This window comes from Cryptomeria japonica, chromosome 8, assembly GCF_030272615.1.
Source record: "Cryptomeria japonica chromosome 8, Sugi_1.0, whole genome shotgun sequence".
Taxonomy (NCBI): Eukaryota; Viridiplantae; Streptophyta; class Pinopsida; order Cupressales; family Cupressaceae; genus Cryptomeria; species Cryptomeria japonica.
In genome coordinates, this window is record NC_081412.1 from 44,039,655 (window position 1) to 44,057,557 (window position 17,903).

A 17,903-nucleotide genomic window follows, 5' to 3' on the forward strand; every position below is an offset into this window, starting at 1 on the left:
AGTGGGAAAAAAGAAAAATAAGAAGATAGGCTATTCTAATGGGATTAAAACTAGAACCAGATCTAAGGTGGATATTGGTCTTTCCAAATCCCCACAAGGATGTAAAACCATGAAGTGGCATAGGGACCAGGAGAGTAAACAAAACATAGCTGATGGAAGGAAACAAACCATTCAGGAATCCTACGCTTAGGTTTCCAAATGAAGGTAATTTCCTAGAACATAAGAGGCCTAAATGGTCTCCATAAATAGGATATATTAAGGAATTTTATCAGAGATCATAAGTCGGACATCATCCTGGTTCAGGAAACTAAAATGAGTAAGGAAAAAGTTGAAAAAATAAAATTATTCAAACAGGGAGGTGTTTGTGGTAGTAGATGGGGCGTCAGGTGGGGTGGCCATATTTTGGAATAAGAAAAATATTGATGGAGATCTGATTGATGAAGATGGTAATATTATTTCTATGAGAGTTAAATGTATTGCTAAAGGACAGGAATGGGTGGTTACCAACATTTATACCCCAAATTCTAAATCTGCTAGGAGTAAATTTTGGGGCAAAATTTAGTAGAAAAGGGGGGTTTTCTCTCAAGATAGTTGGATGTTGATGGGATATTTCAACACCCCATTGCAAGAAATTGACAAATTTGGAGGAACTCAAGCTGAACTAGCTAGCAGGATTGACCTTATGGATTTCATCAATGTCAATGCCCTTATTGATGTTGATCTTTCTGGGGCTTCCTACACTTGGTCAAATCGAAGGGATGGAGGATATCTTATTTAGGAAAGGCTTGATAGATCCCTTATCACTCCTCATTGGGTCCTTAAGTATAGATGTTCTTTGTTTGTTATTAACAGAATAGGATCAGACCATTATCCCATTTCTTTTGTTGTTGATTCTATTAAGGGCAAACACTTTTTTCCTTTCTGGTTTGAAAAAATATGGATTTCACACCCTTGGAAAATTCCATTGCCAAATGGTTGAATATTAATGTGGATGGTTCTGCAATATTCAAAGTTGCTAAAAAATTAAGAAACACCAAAGATAACAGTAAGATCTGGAACAAAAAGGTTTTTAGAGATATTTTTGAATCCAAGAGGAAACTGAAGGAGGAATTAGAACAGATTCAAAACTCTATTCAAAAAGATGGTTATAAGATGTTTCCCAAGGCTAAAGAAGATGAGGTTCTAGCCAAACTTCACAACACTATATCAAGAGAAGAAATCTATTGGAGGCAGAGATCTAAGGCTATTTGGTTGGAAGTCAGTGATAGAAATCTAAATTCTTTCAAATGACATCTATGAAGCATAAAGCTGCTAGCAGAATCTCTAGATTAATTGTTGATGACAAAATCCTTCTCAAAGATGATGACATTGGTGATGAAGTTGTTAGGTTCTTCTCTAACCTCCTTAATGGTAGTAAGGATATTGACATTGTTAAGCAATAAGACCTGGTTGATAACATTCCTAAGATTATTGAACCTCACCAGAATAAGATATTGTCTGCTATCCCTAAAACTAATGAAATTAAAAAAGTTGTTTTTTCCTTTCAAGGGAATAAGGCTCTGGGCCTGGATGGATTTCTCATGTTCTTCTTTTAGGAATATTGGCATATTGTTGGGGAAGACATGGTTAATGTTGTCAAATAATTCTTAAGGAAATCAATTCTACTTTTATTGCTCTAATTCCTAAGGTGGCTAGAGTCGATTCTATGGGAAAGTTTAGGCCAATAAGTCTTTGTAATTCCTTTTACAAGATTATTTCAAAAGTCATGACTTCTAGATTGTTGGTTGTTCTCCCCTTTGTTACCTCTAAGGAGAAAAAATAATTTGTCCTAGGTAGGTAGATTTTGGATTCTATTATTCTTGTGCATGAGAATATCCACTCTCTTAATGCTGCAAACAAAGAAGGATTCTTGATAAAATGGGATCTGGAAAAATCCTACGATAGAGTGGATTGGCAGGTTCTTTTCAGGGTTATGGAGGCCTTTAAATTTTATGTGAAGGTTATTAAAATTACTATAGAATTGATATCTACTCCAAATTTCTTTATTCTTATAAATGGATCTCCGTCTAGATTTTTAAAATTTTCTAGGGGTCTCAAGCAAGGAGACCCTATCTCTCCTATTATTTTCACTATATTGGCAGAATGTATGAGCAGACTAATTCAAAAGTTGAAAATGAATAAAACCATCAAAGGGTTGCAACCCTCTTCTGCTAATGTTTCCTATACACATCGATAGTTTGTTGATGATACAATTTTCATGGGATATTCTTCTGTTGGTGAGGTTGTTGCCTTCAAGGGTGCTCTCAGTTCTTATTCCTTAGCTACTGGACAACAAGTTAATTGGGAGAAATCTTCTATTTATTTCATCAATACCCCAATATTGAGGCGGCAAAGAATTGCAAACATTATTGGTTGTAAGGTAGAGTTGCTCCCCTCTACTTATTTCGGTCTCCCTCTTGGTTGGCTCCTCCAAACTCTTTTTGGAATTCGTTAATTGACAAAATCAACAAAAAATTGGTAGGTTGGAAAGGATACATGCTATCTCAGGCTGGTAAGCTTCAGCTTCTTCAAGCTACTCTTCAGAATCTTCCTGTTTATGCTCTTAGCTTGTTTACTATACCAGTTAAATTTGTTGAAGCTTTAGAAAGAATTCAGAAAAGATTTCTCTGGTCAAGGGTAGAAGATAAGAAAAGGATAGCGTTGGTTTCCTGGGATAAATTTTGTAATCCTAAGAGCAATGGGGGATTAGGTATTAAAGTTCTCAAAACTTTCAACAAAGCCTTGCTTGCTAAACAGATTTGGAGGGCTTTTGGTATTAAGAAAGATTGGAGTAGGGTGTGGTTTGATAAATATATACATAACCAACCAATTCATTCTATTCTCTACTTTGAAGATATCCCTAGTGGTTCTTTCATATGGAATAGTATGATCAATTCTATAAAAGTTGCTAAAGATGGAGCTGGATGGGTCATTGGCAAAGGTGATAAAATCAGGTTCAGGGAGGATGTTTGGATTAAAGATGAACCTCTTTATAACCAAGCTTGTAGCCAATTCATTGAAGAATGCAAAAGGAGGTATGGTTCTATGGCTTGTAATTATTGGAAGGAGAATAAATGGGTTAGACTTGATGCAGTTTATGTTGGATTTTTCATTGCTCTAGCAAGATTTGTTGTCCTTTTCTGTTAGTAAAGATTCTGATGATGTGTTCCTATGGAAGAGAAATCCTAGGGGTAATTTCATTGTTGCCTCTTCTTATAAAAAAAATTTTATTCAGACCTGCAACCCAATATGGACTAAAATATGGAATAGATTCCTCATTCCTAAAGTTAACATGTTCTTTTGGCTTGCAACTCACAACAAGATTCTGACCATTGATAACTTGGCTCAAAGAGGATTCATGTTTCGTAATAGGTGTGAGTTATGTCAAAAAGAGGTAGAATCTGTGGATCATTTGTTTATTCATTTTTCTTTTACCTCGGAAATCTGGAGTAAAGTCTGGATGCAATGGAAAGTTGATTGGGTTATGCACAAATAGCCTTAAGCAAGTCATCTTGCAATGGATCTTCCCTACCAAACTTCCTCTCATTAAGACCCTCTGGTCCTTTGTCCTTCCTATGACCTATTTGTACATCTGGAAGGAGAGAAATGATAGAAGCTTTAGGGAGGTTAAATCTTCTTCTTAGGTAGCTTTTGAAAATATTTGTAGGGCAATTACAGAAAACATCAATACCATTCACAAAAACAACAAGTAGTGTAGCTATTTTAGCATGACTAATAATGAGAAAAGCATCCTTACTAAATGGAAGTTGACTCAGAAGGTCTGCAAATCTGACATAAAGAATAAGAGAGAAAATGTTGTTTAGAGGTTCCCTTTTCATGATTGGATTAACGTAAATTTGTATGGTGTAGATAAAGGTAATCCTAGGAAGGCTGGAGGGGGAGGAGTCATCACAAATTATTATGGTGTTTGTGTTGCTGCTATTTCCTCTCCCTTTGGAGTTCAAAAAAATCATGTGGAAGAAGCTCTGACAATGTTAAAATATCTCCAGCTTGCTCAGAGTTTTAACTTTAGAAAAATATGGCTGGAAGGGGACTCTCTCAATATTATTTAGACTATCAAATGTATTAGTTCCCCTTCTTGGAACATTTATAATATCATTGATAATGCTAAAAAACTATTAGATGCATGTGACAGTGTGATTATTTCCCATACCCTAAGGGAAGGTAATAGGGTAGTTGATTTATTAGCTAATGAGGGGTTTTTTTTAGAGGATACTAAATATATCAGAGAAGTTTCTTGTAAGAAGGGAGTCTGTGAGCAATTATTATTTGATAGAGTCCATGGTACAAGTTAATTTCATTATTACTTTTTTGGGTTCAGATCTCAAAGATAGATATTGGAGTGATGTGGAGTGTCAGTTGATTACCTTTTAAGGCATTGTGATAATGAGAACCGGTGTGACGGGCCTAATCATATTAAGTGTTGGTTTATTTTGGATGTCTTAAAAGAATATTCTAATAACAAGAAAATCACCCTATTTTTTTTATTCTAGCATCTGAGTTTGATTCCAGTTGTCTTGAGTATGAATAGTAACTCCAATCACAACATGCAAACCCTAAGGAAGTTGGCTTAGAGAAGAAAACCTTTTCCTTATGACTTAGGTACACACCCAATAGCTAATCAGAATATGGCCGTTGAGTCTCATGTAATGGATTCTCAATGTCGTATTAGCTGACTCCAAATGCTAATGGGGGCACGATATGGCAAGTGTCTTGGGAGAGTTACTATCTCTCTTGCACAAAGATTATCAACCTTTCGGAGGTGAATCAGGTAGATTCTAATTTTAAATGGATCTGGTAAGGGTTTTGTTCGGTGCGTCGAGGTATACACTCAATTAAGAGGTCTCCCAGCCTTGAAAACCAAGGTTTAATATACCTAAAGGTACTGAGGAGAGCTATTCTCGAGCACTGTCGTTGACTTGATTTTTATCAAATCACGTTTATTTTATAGTGGGTTGGAGTACTTGGCATTTAGTCATTCCTACTTAGGTTGTTCCCCTCACACCGGCCATAACAATTTTAAGAGTTTTTCAACCCCTCGGGAGGGCAGGCCTACTAAAGATGTACAAATCTCAAACAAAGAAAAAGCCTCAAGGGTCTATATCTCTGATTGTCTTAGAAAGACAAGAGCATACTCTCCTACCTCTCCGAATTTTCTAAAAAAGCATAGAAGACAGATTTGTTCATTACCTAGATAGCAAGTTAGGTGCGTAGAAAAATTAAAGAATACATGATGTTTGATTGATTTCTCTTTTAGGCAACTTGCAAAAACAATGTATCAATACTCATGTTGTTTTTTATTCTTTGACAAGCGTATGTTTGATTGATAGATTCTTTGACAAGTGTCCTGCAGGAAATTGGTTAGGCTGTAAAAATCTCAGGTAGATAGAAGACAATTCAAGGTCAGCATTAGCATAATCAAAATTTAATTCAAGAAAAACCTTGAAAAGTAATCTATTTTTAATCTATCAGAAAATAAAATCGTACGATAATCCTCATAAAATAGAACGACGCAACACTTTTATCGTACGAGTCAGAAATAAATAAAGAATGACAAAAGATAGCATAAACAGTATTTCGTATGAGTTAGAAATCAATATAGAATGACAAAATATAATAGAATCAGTATGTCATATGAGTCCATATTCTAATTTGCATGACAATTTAAAGGATATAATCATGTTTCGTATGATAAACTGCAAGCGCCAATATAATGTCGTACGATGTAGTGAAACTACTCATACAATATTTTGCAGAGGTTGTACGGATGAAACCTGCAGATAAAAAGAATGATTTTTGAGGCCGAAATGTAATTTTTTGCCCCGCAGTGGGTGCCAGAAATGTGTGTGTGAAAAGTTGACCTTTATTTATAAGCACAACACTTCAATCAAGTCATTACATGCATGGTTAATCGGATATAATCAATGAATAATAAACCATAAAAAATCAACCCATTGCCTTCTAAAAGATGCGAGTATAAGATTGCTCTCAGATTATTTAGCAATACCAGTGACTAGACAACATCAAGACGAAGGATTTTAATCTATATGAGCATGATATTAGCTAGATGGATGCAATATTGATCTAACAAGATTTAAGCAATATTAAGCTAAATGATTTAATCAATATGAAATAATTAATATGTAATATATCTCAATGAGTCTAGAGAAAAAACAACATAATAACAATATATTCTCTAGCCTCTTTCTGAATGAGAGATGAGCCTAAATTTATAGAAAATTCAGAAAGAAACCAATGGCTAAGATCAAATGATGATGAGCAGTCGAGATTTTCCAAGAGGAAGCACAATACAGGTGAATTGATGTGATTGGATGCTTTTCTCAGTTTTAAAGGAAATTGAACTAAAATTAAGATTAAAATCAATAAAAAAATGATTTATTCTCTATTTCATTCAATTTTAATATTTAATTGTTTTAATTGCTTTCTTTGAGATTATTCATTAGTTTTTAATTTGTTTTTCAAGATTATCTCCAATTGATTTCTTTTCTCAAATTTTTAATTCTTTCTTGGTCAATTAATTCCTTTTCTAATTTATTTCCATTTTTATAGATTTGTGCTCAATTGTTTTATTTAATTAAATTAATTCCTCTTTTTGATGATTTAGTGGCAAATTGATTTATTTAATTAAATATGCAAAAGATATTTAATTAAAATAAATAAGATAATTGTTTAAAATGATTTAATTGTTTAAATTGCCATATGATATTGGATGATTAAAGAATTAATTGTGTGCTCAAGATTGATTTAATTACCTTTGGTTAGGACCTTGGTGATGTTGTCGAGATTAGGGGCTCATGGTTTAGATGACCATTTTTAGGGTATTACAGGAGATTGTTGGCAATTGAAACTCATTGGATTCATTTTGTTGTCATTGATGGCAACAAGATCAGATGGAAGTCATATACCAGCATGAGGAGGCATATACCAGCTTTGGAGCATTCAGAGTTACACTGACACCGACACCGGCACCAACATCAATACTTTTATGGAAGCCAACATCAAGAAGGATTTATTTAGTAAATCATTCTTTAATTATTGTTGAGGCCAACATAGGATATCTTTTATAATGCATTGTAAGCTGACAGAAGGCATATTATTTGTAATGGGTATATAGGTCAGTCTGCTAGGTCATTTTGAAATATATATGATATATGAAGTGTGTGGATATAGGAGAATATAGAAGAACTATATAATGTGAAATATATGTATGAAGATCATTTTGTATGCGAATGGTATATCATGTAATGATTTGTAGATAGCTCAAAAAGCATTCTTGGAGGAGAAGAGATAACGGTAGTAGTTCAGGGTTTATGAACCGATATAGAGCAGAACCGGAGCCAAAACTCTATTCTGCATAGCAGATGTATTCTTGAGTTCATTTTTAGTAATTTACTTTAGCAGAAAGCTTGTAGCCAGTGAGGCTCTTTAGTGATGAGCAGTATGCTCTAGGAAGTGTGCCTTCTTGCATGTGCAGTCCCCTATTATATGTAATATATTTTCATATGGTCAGTGAACTAATATTGTAGGTCACAAATCCCACCATGGTTTTTCTTCTTTGAAGTTTTCCACAAATAAATTTTGTGTGTTATGGTGCTCATTTATGTGGATGGTTCATTTTATTCTTGTTATATGCTTAATTGTTTACTGGTTTATAAGTGTATGGTATAAAAGGATAAAAATTGTTTATACCGGTAGAACGTTGATTCAACCCCCCCCCCCACCCCCCCCCCCCCCCTCTCAATATTCTTGGATCCCAATAGTAGCCAATTCTAAGGTATCTAATTCCCCCCACTTTTTTGCTTACCTAGTTTTACCTGAGACACTTGGTACTTTGGGGAGCTTTGACCTTCTTCCTGTAGAGGAACTGCTACATCCGCAACCACCTCACCAAAACCAGTTCTTGACAAATGATGCATAGTCTTGGCTTTCTTAACTTTCCTTGCTTCCTCAATGATTTCCTGTTGTAGTGTAACTTTTGGTTACACTACTTTCCTCTTCTTTTTCTTGAAGGCAAATTCTAACCATTGTGGCATATCCTTATCTTTATCACCTTTGTGATGCACGATGTCAGCAGTGACGATGCACATGTTTGATTGTTCCTCTTCTTCATCTTTCTCTTCTTCCTCTATGTGCTTAGGGCCTTGAGGTGAAGTAATTTGGCGTGCCAGATTAGTTTGGAGAGCAATATCAATGTTCAACTGTTGTTTCTTGTGCAACTTTCCTAACCTATCACTGACCTCTTCCCCAAATGTCCTGCCATCCTTATCCATTTCTCCCATACCTTTCCTGGTAGCTATCTCTTTCAAGAGATCTTCTTGGTCTTGAGGAGTTAAGATTAATCTTTCATTTAGCAAATCTTCAGCCTCATTTCATTCTTTCTCTCCTCCACGTGGTTGTTGTCCCACAAGTTGTTCCTCCTCTTGGTTATAGTTTGTTTCAATATTGTGGACACTTACGATTTCCGTGGTAGGTCTAAATGTCTATGTCTTGTAACTGGGGCTTGTGTTGTAGTTGTAAATGGAGGTTGAGTGGGTACACCTTTTGTATTAGGAGGAGGAGGCTATAAACTTTCATCTATTTTTCCTTCGTCTTCTTCCTCCTGAGTGCCTTCTCTTGGAGTTTGTCCAATTATTGTTCTCATGGGAAGTACCTCTGCTAGTGGCACAACACCTAGCCATTCTCTCACTCCAAAGTCTTCAACAAATACTTCAACAATTCATTGGTACTTTTTTCAACCTCAGCAGCTTCATCCAGGTCAGTGGACATAATCTTCAGGGAGCTTGACCTTGTTTTACGAGCATACTCCTTATAACCCCTTGATTGGGGCACACCTGAGGTAGATTCCTTTTGCTTCCCTTTTGAAGCACTTGGCCTAACCCTCAAACTAAGCCACTATCTAGTTCTATTTATAACCATTTGAGTTATTTGGTCTATATATGTATCTTCATGTGCCGACCACCTTATAAGAGAGGGGCACTTCTTGTCAATTTCTTGTTCTTTATATACACAATCTAATAGTTCTCCATCATCCCTCATCTCTTTGGGGAGATTAGTTTCTATTTCAAAACTCCTAATCAAAGGTACTAACAGCCTATAATAATTATTTTCTCTAACCTCAAAACTATTTTCTAGGTTTGCCCAAAAGTCCTTGAATTTAAGCTTGTGCCCCTCATATGATTTTGGCATGGTTTGTTTGAGCTTGCCATAGGGATCATAATATTCCCTTACATAATTAAATTCTTTAATATTTAGATCCTAGAGCTCTTTCTCTATCATCTCTGCTACCTGAATTTTTGAACAAGAGAAATAGCCAATGGATACTGAGAAATTTGTTCCCACCTTGTGTTTTGAGGACAAAAAAGATTGGAGGCTGATCATTTTCCTAACATATTCTAGCAAAATGATACGATCATTGAAATATCGTGACAATAGCATGGGATTCCCTATGAACCCATTGACCTTGATAAATGTAGAGCATTGGTTCTCAATAAACCAGCATGCCCATTCTCTGATGATCACCATTGCTTCAGGGATTATCCTGTAACCTGCATCACCTATGAGTTTGATGATAATAGGGAAGAGGAATGCACTATTGATTCTTTTTAAAGTGTGCCTTTGCATTGTCTAGAGCACGTTGTGAGTAATACTCCCAAACCTTTTTCTACCCTTCCTCATCTCCCAACTAGCCTTCTACCTGTGGTCCCAAGAATTTACCTGCTCGGGCAACCACCCAGATAACATAGGAAGTGAAAAATAATTTCTTCATTTGATGTACTTCCTATTGGAAATTTGGTGGAATTGATTATGTGTTGCATTGATGTTTTGTCATTGATGCCAACAATATTTATTTGGATGCTTTGTTGGCACCCTTTTGGTCTTCGTAGGTTAAGTGGTTTTTGGTTAACTTGGATCCGACATGATCCGATAGGCTCTGGTATAGTCTGGTAGTGGAATTGGCTTGTTCATGATACTTATACTCATATTTGGTCAGTTGGTTTTGGTCTGGAGATTGGATTCTATCCTTCTTTCTTAGAAGATTGGTTTCTGGTTCCAGCAAGGGTTTCACCGACATATCTTTTCATGGAGATCTTTGATGAATTGCATAAGTGGTGTTGGTGCATCCTCTGGTGGAGTTTCAGGATGTTGTTGGTGATTGTGTTCAAGACTTGGCAATTGGATATCATTGCTAAAGCATGTGGACCTATACTGGGTCTCGGTTGATCTAGGTTATGCACCGGCTTTAATGTAACATGTGGATAGAACCTATTGATGTATATTTGAGATGTCTTATGTGTTGATATTATTTGTTTTCTCTAAGTCTAACATTGTTTGTAATTATGTAATCGGTTTATTATCTGGTGGCCCACCTGATTGTCTATGGTCGAGGGTTTGTATTAATAGATGTAAGATCTCATTATAGATCATCATGGTTAATGTAAGAGGTCATGGTCAGGGAATCTAATGTACAAATAATGTAATATCATTCAGGTATAGGATTTGGTCAATCATTGGAGATTGAATTGGGTTTATGTAAGAGGATTTGGTCCTTCGGTATTGAGCTTAATCGGAATTATACTTAGGCATAGGAGATGCTATCTTTTTCAATTCAAAAATTCTCCAGATTGTAGTCTAGATTTGTATGTAGTTAGTGAGGCTCCTTTGGTGATGAGAATGTGCTCTAGGCTATTGGCCTTCCTCCAAGTGCAAGCCTCTCAATTGTAATTCACATACTTACTGCATAAGTATTATCTGACTATGGGTAGGCTTCCCACCATGGTTTTTCCCTTTACTGGGTTTTCCACGTACAAATATTGGTGTTATGTGGATGGTTTTTATTTTGTGATTATTGTTTATGCTTAATTGATTAACTGCTAATTCTGGTATTAATGTTTTGGGTTCTATTATTAAAGTTTAAATTTCTAATGCTTCTTGTAATCTATGACAACTGATTCACTCCCCCCTCTCAGTTGTCTTCTATTTATCTGAACTATCTAACAATTGGTATCAGAGCTTTGGTCCTCTTTGCAGAAGGCTTAACCGCTTGAGGAAGATCCTATGGCGACTAATAGTTCAAGTTCATTTAGTTCTTTTGGAGCTATTTTTTGAAGGAATATTCTGAGGCTTGATGGAACAAATTACACAGTATGGAAGATTTAGATGGAGACTCATCTAAGATGTCTTGGCAAGGAGATTTGGGAGATCACACAGAATGGTGTCACACCCTATAATCTAAAATTTGACAATCCTCCTCTGACAAACTTGGACAACGAGTTTGAGAATGATTGTAGAGAAAGAGAATCCCTCTTGCATGCACTTTTTGATCAACAAATAATAGGATTAACCGACAAATCATCTGGAAAAGCTATATGGGATAAGTTGGAGACTCTTAATGAAGGTGACCCTACAGTGAAGATTGCTAAACTTGATGGTTACCAAGTGAGATATGAAAATGTGAAGATAGAAGAAGATGAAAGGATTACTGCATTCATGGAAAGGGTAAATGAGATTGTTATGGGAATTCAATATTGTGGTAGAACTCTGAGCGAAGATGAAATTATTTCTAACATCCCGAGAGCCCTACCACTAGCTTACAAAATCAAGGCTACTGCTATTAATGAGTTGAGATCAATGGCTAATACTTTTGTCAACAAAGATACTCTGGTTGGGAAACTATTTGCTTTTGAGCTTGAGGAATTTGGACCTTCTCGAGCTGTGAAGACTGAATGTGCTTTTCATGCATCTACATCTACAACCGGTGAGCAAGACTGGAAAGCTTTATAAGAAAATGAATTGGAAGATATGAAGAGAGATGATGATGAGTTTGAGAAACTTGAAGCACTATTTTCTACAAGAGTACCTAAAGGATTGATAGGAAGTAAGTATGAAGGAAAATCACCTTTTAAATATTTTGCATGTAATAATATTGGTCATTTTGTATCTAGATGTCCTGAAAGGAATTCAAGATTTAAAGAAAGAGTTAAAAGATCAATTAAGCCTAACCCTGGATATCAGAACAAATATAAATACAAGAAAAATAGAGACAAATCATCCTACACAATGGATGAGGAAGGCATTACTGATTCAGATGATGAACTAGTAGAAGACTTTGCTAGTGGATTTGGCAATGGGAAGGAATGGGTATTCCTAACTATCAAGGAAGATGATCCAGCACTGGAAGAGAATGTGTCATAAGAGAAGGCACTTACTACTTAAATTTAAGAGAAGGATGAATGGGTAATTGATAGTGGTTGTTCACATCATATGACTGGAGATAAAGGGAAGTTTCTATCATTGCAAGAATTTGATGGCGGTCTAGTTAGATTTGGAGATGATAAGACATGTATGATCAAAGGAAAAGGAACTATATCATTGGATGGTAAGAACAATACTGATAATGTTTATTATGTTGAAGGTTTGAGGCATAATCTTTTGAGTGTAGGACAATTGGTAGATAAGGGATTTCAATTACAGTTCAAGGATGGGAAATGCAAAATCATTAACAGATTTGGCTTGGAGATTGCAACTGGTACACAAACAAAAGGTAATATATTTTACTTAAACTCCAGTGAGAAGACATGTTTGATTACATAGATTGATGAGAGTTGGCTATGGCATAAAAGATTGTGTCATGTGAATTTTGATTGCATTGTGAAGATCAATTCAACTAAGGTTCTTAGGGATATACCTAAGATTATGAAGCCCTATAATCCAGTATGTAAAGAATGTCAAATGGGAAAATAGGGCAGAACCTCTTTTAGGAGTATACAAGATAAATCTAATGATGTTCTTGATCTTATTCATACTGATTTGTGTGGCCCTGCTAGAGTTAAAAGTTTTCAAGGTGATAGATATTTTATGCTAATCATTGATGATTATTCTAGAATGATGTGGGTTACTCTTTTGAGAGAAAAATATGAAGTATTTGAAAAGTTTAAAATCTTTAAGGCTAAAGTGGAAACTAAGACAAGATTGAAGATTAAATATTTGAGATTAGATCATGGTGGAGAATTCACATCTGGTGAGTTTAACTACTTTTGTGACAAGCATGGTATAAGAAGACAATTTTTTGCCCCTTGAACACCTCAGCAAAATGGAGTTGTGGAAAGGAAGAATAGAAATATCTTGGATGTTGTTAGAACAATGATGATGGAAGCAAATCTACCTTATATTTACTAGAGAGAAGTAGTGAGTACAACAGTTTATACATTCAACATAGTACATATCAAAAGAGAAACCGATAAGACACCTTATGAATTATGGTTTGGCAATACACCTACAGTTAAGTATTTCAAAAATTTTGGTAGTAAATGTTATATCAGGAGAGATGATATTATTGGGAAATTTGATCCTAGATGTGATGAAGGCATATTTCTTGGTTATTCTAATGAAAGCAAAGCATATAGATGTTATAACTAGATATTGCAGAGAATTGTGGAGAGTGCTAATGTTAAAGTAGATGAGCTGAACAGAAGTCAAATTAGAGTTTATGAGAAGGAACCGACAGTGGAAATGATTATAGTTGAATCGGCAGCACCTTTACTGGAACAAAGAGTTGAACCAGTTACTCTAGCAACATCAGATAATTCTACAGTAACTAAGGAACAAGGAAGAAGAACAGAGATTCAAAAGACTCCTAGGTATGTGAGATTGAATCATTCAAAAGATCAAATCATTGGGGATAAGAGCAATGGAGTGATGATAAGAAGAAGACTAGAAACTAATGAGGTATGTTTAATTTCACAAGTTGAACTGGTATCAGTAATTGAGGCATGTAAATATGAACATTGGTTGAAAGCTATGGAAGAAGAATTAGATCAGATTGAGAAAAATAACACATGGACCTTGGTTCCCCATCCTAAAATATAAAAAAATGTTATTGGAACTAAATGGGTTTTTATGAATAAACTGAATGAGGATGGTCAAGTTATTAGCAATAAGGACACATTGGTTTGTAAAGGATATTCTCAAAAGGAAGGAATTGATTATGGAGAAACTTTTGCACCTGTAGCTAGGATTAAAGGTGTAAGATTATTTCTTGCCTATGTTGCTTATAAAAACTACAAGGTTTATCAAATGGATGTAAAATATGCATTTCTGAATGGGGATCTTAATGAGGAATTTTATATTGAGCAACCTGATGGTTTTTCACTATCAGATGATATAGATATGGTTTGCAGGTTAAGGCAAGCTTTATGTGGACTGAAACAAGCACCTAGAGCTTGGTCTGCTAGGTTGTATAAATATCTTTTGAAGCTTGGTTTTATTAAAGGTAGTGCTAACAGTAATTTATATTATAAAATTACTAATGATGATATATTGATTGTTGAAGTATTTGTTGATGATATTATTTTTGGAGGTGAAGATAAGTTATGCATAGATTTTTTTAAGAATATGGAGAAAGAATTTGAGATGTCTATGTAGACACCTAAAATTGTCATGTCTAATTAAATAAATATCTTTATTTATTTAATTAATTTAGCCTAATTCTTCTATTAATTGAATAAATCTTTATTTATTTAATTAATTCATTTATCCTCTTCTAGCCTTATTTCTCATTTAATTATCTTTTTCCTAAATTAAATAAATACTTTTATTTATTTAATTGATCACATTTCCTCTATTAATTAACTAGATCTTTATTTATTTAATTAATTCATTACCATTTTCTACCTATGACACATGTCATTCATCTCTTAATTCATACACTACCTACCCTTTTATTATTTTCTTATATTCTCTACCTACCCTCTAATCATAGACGACCATTTATCTTTTACACCTCTTAATCTTATCCCTCCATTTCTTATAGTGTCTTCTATATAAGGAGATGTTTCCTTCATTTATCAACCTTATGCATCCTGATCAGTTGACTACCCGACTACTCTACACTTTCAAACTTTCATATGTAATCAAGCCTACTTGCAACCACATTTCTGTTCTTTGTTGAGCTCTTGTGCACACATAAAATTTGAGAACAAATATATCAAGCAAGATCGATGGAGATAGGAAGAATGGATATTAAAATCCTATTAGACATGTGATGGTATAATCTTTGTGATTTCATTTGGTTTGCATTGTCTTAGGTAATCTTCATATGTTATGGTGGATCTTTGTTGTTGTTAGGCTAGGGTTTTATGATTGAATTCATTTAGTCTTTCAACATTGTTATATCAATTTTCATCGTATATATTTTGGCATGCCCGGTGGGACTCTTGTCCCTTTTACATTTAACATCTTATGTTGTAGATTTTGTGCTTTTGAAGTTGCAGATCTGACATTTCTAACAATTCAACATTTTCACGTCTATGCACTTTCGGATCATGTTTTTGATTTTTTGTCGCATTTGTGACGGCTGGAATCGTATTTGCGTCGTCGACATTATTTTATTTTGTAGATTACAGGTCCGCATCTATGTTCCCTAATCGCATCTGTGAGGCATCCAGATGCGTCTATGTTTGCGAGCTACATATGTGTTCATGAGCCACGTCTGTGTCATATCTAGGCATGTTTGCATATTTTTATATCATTTGTGTTACTGATAACTGTGTTTGTGTTCAGTTTTTGCATTTCGGTTTCTTTGATTTAGTTTTTCGTTATTCAGGTTTCAAATCTGGTTTATTTTGAGCTAACATCTTCAGATGTAGCTAACAAAATTGGTGTAGTTTGTCTTGAAAGCAAAATTGTTTCGTTGAAGGCCCCTATTTTACAAAGTCTTTTGGATCTAAAATTTACCTAACTTGTGTGCTTGCAGGAAGGGGTGATCATTTGAAACAATCCAAACTACTAATAGATCTTTTTTTGCAGAACTATGGCAAGGGTTTTTTATCTTGATAGTGTCCTTCTCTTTTCATAGACTAGCAAACACTTCAATTGGTGCACTAAAATCGAACCAGTGTCTTTTGTGTCTTGGGAAATTGGCTCTTTTGTTTAATCTTTAGAGGGCCTGTCTCCTCGTGTGGTCATTAGGACTACTACTGAGGAGAGAACAACCCAAGTGGTACTGAGGAGAAGCCATTCTCTTCCAAACCACTATAAACAACTGTATTCATGGTGAAAACTATGGATAACATGTGTTGATTAGTTCATACCGATACTATGTCTCCCCATAAACCCATTTGATCAAATTTATTTGATCATTTGTAGGGCGTAACCTCTACCAGTTGGGAGCCTTCTGTATTTATAGAGCTAAAAGTGTCGCATGTATGGCCACTTGAGCATATGCCCTTACTAGAACCTTTTTGTTTTAGAAGCCAAAATCCTTCTATTTGTTGGGTCAGGAGGTCGGACCTCTGGAGCGACCCACACACATACGGTTCTTAGTACAGATACAAAGTTCACCATGGGGAGTTTTCGTGGGGACTGATGCTTGGTTGCCCCGAGAAGTGAGTGTCGAGGGTGGAGCTAGTGGGGTCAAGCATCTAAGTATCTGCTTTGAATAGCATAGCCTTAGGGGAAACCCCATGTGGGATCAACAACTATTGTCCTGGCCAGCCATAAGAATTGTGCTTGTCTTATTTTGAACAATCAAACATTCAAGACCAAACATCAAAACATTGTGTCTTTTGTGTCTTCAAGTGTATGCAAAACAATTTTACATCAAACAACACACTTCTCTTTGAGTCATTTTGAGTCTAAACACTTACAAACATTGAGTCCTCGTCAACATTGTGTCCTCTTGTCATGGAAAATAGTCAAAAATTCAGATTTGGTCACAACAAGTCACTTCACAGATTGAAAAAATTGCACAAAGTTTTCATAAACGCATGTGTCTGAAAGAACTACGTCTGTGTCATCTAACCATGTCTATGAAGGGCAAAAACACGTCTGTGTTCTCTTGAGCAACATTTCACTTACAAAATCTCAAAAATGAGTATGTGTCTGACAGAACCACGTCTGTGTCATTTAAGCATGTTTGTGAAGTATACAGGCACATCTGTGTTTAGAATTGAAAAACTTTTACAATCCAACAAACTAGAACAGTTAGTTTCAGACTTATTGAGCTTTCTAAGTTATCTCTATAGGTTTTCATCAAGCATTCAACCTGTCTTTGGGTCTCACAAAGTCCATCATTGCTTTACACCTTACATTACATTCACATTTGTCTAAACTTGAGTCAAAAGGTCACTTGGTTGTCCTCATCATACTTTGTCAACACACTACATACAACAACATTTTGTTAAGTGGTCCCTCATCATGGTCTATCACCTTTGGGTCTCATTTAGTCTTACTTAGAGTCAAGGTCAACTTACCTCATTAAGAGAAACTATCATCTCTTTGGAAGTAACACCTACTCTACTACATACATACTTGGTCTTACACTTTGGACATTGCAAGTAAACTTCAGATTCATTTACATTCCATCCAACACTTGGTCTTCGATACTCTTTCCATCTTTCATCTAGTCTCAGACATCTTGGTCAACACCTAGTTCATGGTTGAAACCCATTCCCAAAAATCTAGGAGAGAAACCAAAGAGGCTCAAGAATCCGCAAACATGAGTTCCTATGAGTGATAATGATATCTTTTTCAATTCTGATCATATCACATTATCTGACATGGATGCCTATAGAAACACTCCAAATGTTGAGAACATGGATAACACTACAAATAACAATGATACACACAATGACAATATGGACAACATGTCAGTACATTCAGCAGAAGTGGAAGACTCCATTATGGATCCCTCTTTTAATCGATTGGTTGAGGAAATAATGAGGAGAGATAGACAATATTTCTTACAAGTGATGGCACAAAGTGGAGCTAAGATCCCTCATGATTTTGACATCTCTCAAATAATGTAAAATCAACCTTTGCAACAA